At 53.4% G+C, this 2,683-nt stretch overlaps 1 protein-coding gene across 1 annotated transcript in view; it reads right to left on the bottom strand.

The window, feature by feature from the left end:
* The window catches only part of IGF2R (insulin like growth factor 2 receptor), a gene marked incomplete at its 5' end in the record, with an annotated part of 104,333 nt that overhangs the window by 17,309 nt on the left and 84,341 nt on the right, over nucleotides 1-2,683 (bottom strand).

Here is a 2,683-nt window from a genome sequence, read left to right as displayed (position 1 = left end):
TGCCGTCCACGGTGTGTGGTGCTGCTGTCGGGGGTCGGGGGTATGGGCGGCACCCATACAGCAGGACCTCAAGCAAAGGCAGATGTCACGCATGACTGTGCCCGTTTCGTACAGCCAGGCATCCCTGCAGTGCTCTCCACATGGGTCCCCTCACAGGAGGCCCCAGATCAACAAGGCAGGGACTAGGCAGAGACAGAAACCAGCTCCAGATTCCTTGGGTCTTCTGGCTCTTAGCCGAGCCCTATCTGCTTTACAAGTGACACATGAAGGGGGCCAGCAGGTGGCATGGAGGTTAAGGGCAATGGATTCACACATGCTGATTGGGGTTCGAGTCCCAGAGCTGGCAGCCTGCTTTCTTGCTTTTCTTATTCTCTCTCTCTAGTCCAATTAAAATAATAATTATTATAATCACAAATGGAATTAAATAAATAATTCTTTTAAAAAAACAAACAAAAAACAAGTGACATATTAAGAGAAGAGACTACGGGGCCACATGGTAGCAGTTGTGCAAAATGATATCTGAAGACCAGCCCTCGTGGAAAGGTCTGGAGCCCTCCCCAAGGACACTGGGTACCCCGTGTCCACACTCCAGGTGTGGGAATGGATTGTGCCATGAAGACATGCTGGGGGTGCTATCTCTGTCTCTCTTGCTCATGGAAAAAATAAACTTAAAAAAAAAAAAAAGAAAAAACCCAAGCCCTCTGACTCTCAGAATCTACAACAACAGTGAGAACACACGAGTGGTAGGGACCCAGGGCCATGTGGCAGCCAGGTGTCAACCCCGTTCTCCTGCGAGAGGCTGCCCAGAGGCTTCCTGAAAGCGCTGAGCCTGGGTGACCAGCAGACCCTTGATGCCACCAGGTCAGGGCAGCACCCTCAAGAGGAGCCTGCAGCCTCCAGCTCACCTACACAGAAGCATCTGGAGAGGCGGGGTGTGCAGAAACATGGGGGCGGAGGGCTTTCCAAGCACCCTCCATAGGATACAGCCCAAGGTTCAAGGCCTGCCCCCAATTCAAAGCTGCTCCAGCATCATTTGTTTTAAAACGTTGGGCTTCTGTGCTAAGCTTGGAACCAAGAATTCCACTGTGTAAATAGAAAGTACTCTGGGCTGCTGAAACACAGGCTCAGACAAACACAGGCTTTAACGGTGGACCCCTACCTTGTGGGCAATACATGGTGGCTGCCTCGCCTGGGACATGGACTGAAGTTCTCTCTTTTCTAATATGTTTGCCGCAGGGCGTGCGTGCTCACCAGAGAGAGGAAAAGTAAGAAATCGCCCCCAGGGGGGATGGCCACACCGCAACCCCCTCTCCTCCATTCTCCTCTTGAGATTTTGGGCGCACATGCAGACATGCTTGCTGGATTTTTAAAGTCACCGATTCCAGAACTTGAACCGTGGACTCAGCCATATAGGATCCGGTGCCTTTACCACACCACCATCTGCTGGCCCCCGGGACTGAAGTTTTAGAAAGAGTAAGTTCAGCCGTTTTCCCCCTTTCTCCTGCCCTCTCTTCAACCGTCTCTCCTGGGAAAGTGCAGCAAGAACACCTCACCAGCCGTGGGCCCTAGACCTGTGAGCCCCAGCGTCTAGGACTCCGAGAAAGGCATTTCTATCCATTATAAATTACTCACTCTCAGGTATTCTGGTGCAGCAGCACAAAACAGACTAAGACAATCAATGACTAACATACAAAAGACCTCGTTGCCTGGTAAGTGTTAGCTCCTATAACAAAACCCCACCACTCCACCCTGCGGGGTGTCCTCCTACAGAACACTGGGGCCACGTGGTCGTCCTAAGACTGTCCTGGTGGAGCCAAGGCAGGTACACCGGTATGCTGGACACCAGGAGACACCTGCTCCTGCCAGCCGTGAGGAATCTGGGATCTCGAGTGCTGCGCCCGGCAGGGAGGTGAGCCTTCCCCTGGGCCTGGCCGGACCTGCAAGGTGGTGCTCACTACATGGCGGGCAGCCAGCGTGGATCCACCAGGAAGTCAGCTGACCTGGCTGCACGTGACCCGCTGTATTCACTATTCTCCTTTGTTCCTCCTGCCTCAAACTCTTCCTGAACCCTTAACTGGAGTCTTTTTCAGCTGGCTATGGGAAACCGAGAGACAGGCAGGTCACATATCCACACAGAACCGGTGAGACCGGGCTAAGCGATACCTTCACCAGCCCTCCCAGCCTCAGCCCTGCAAGAGCAGTAGCAATGGTAGCAGCAGCTGTAAGAATCCCTGGGGGGAGGGGGGATCTCAGGATGGGGGGTCTGGCAATACCTCCCACAGGCAGCCCTCCCCCTCCCCACCTGTGGAATCTGTGCACGATTCCTGTCAGAGGCCGCAGCGTGGAGCCCCACTACCTTCACAGGCAAGGGTGAGCGTTTTCTTCACTGGTCCTTCCCCGACAGCCCAGTTGGTTGTAAGCTTAGAGAGCTCTACCTTCCTCTTTTCAATACTGAAATCTTCCACTCAACAACCCACTGCAAGATGAGCTTTCTATACAGCTGTTAAAAAGCATCATTACTGGGAACCAGCAATTAGCATAATGGCTATGTCGCTGGACTCCCACGTAGTCGACCGTGGTTCACGTCCTGGACCCGGTGGCTTAAAACTCATGCCGGGCGCGTATGTGTGCGTGCCCAAGATCCTGAGAGAAGAATGGAGAAGAAGGGATTGCAGCGTGGCCA

The sequence above is a fragment of the Tupaia chinensis genome, unplaced genomic scaffold (assembly GCF_000334495.1).
Source record: "Tupaia chinensis unplaced genomic scaffold, TupChi_1.0 Scaffold000346_1, whole genome shotgun sequence".
Lineage (NCBI taxonomy): Eukaryota > Metazoa > Chordata > Mammalia > Scandentia > Tupaiidae > Tupaia > Tupaia belangeri.
The sequence above is the reverse complement of the archived record's forward strand: the minus strand, read 5'-3'. Positions and strand labels throughout refer to the sequence as shown.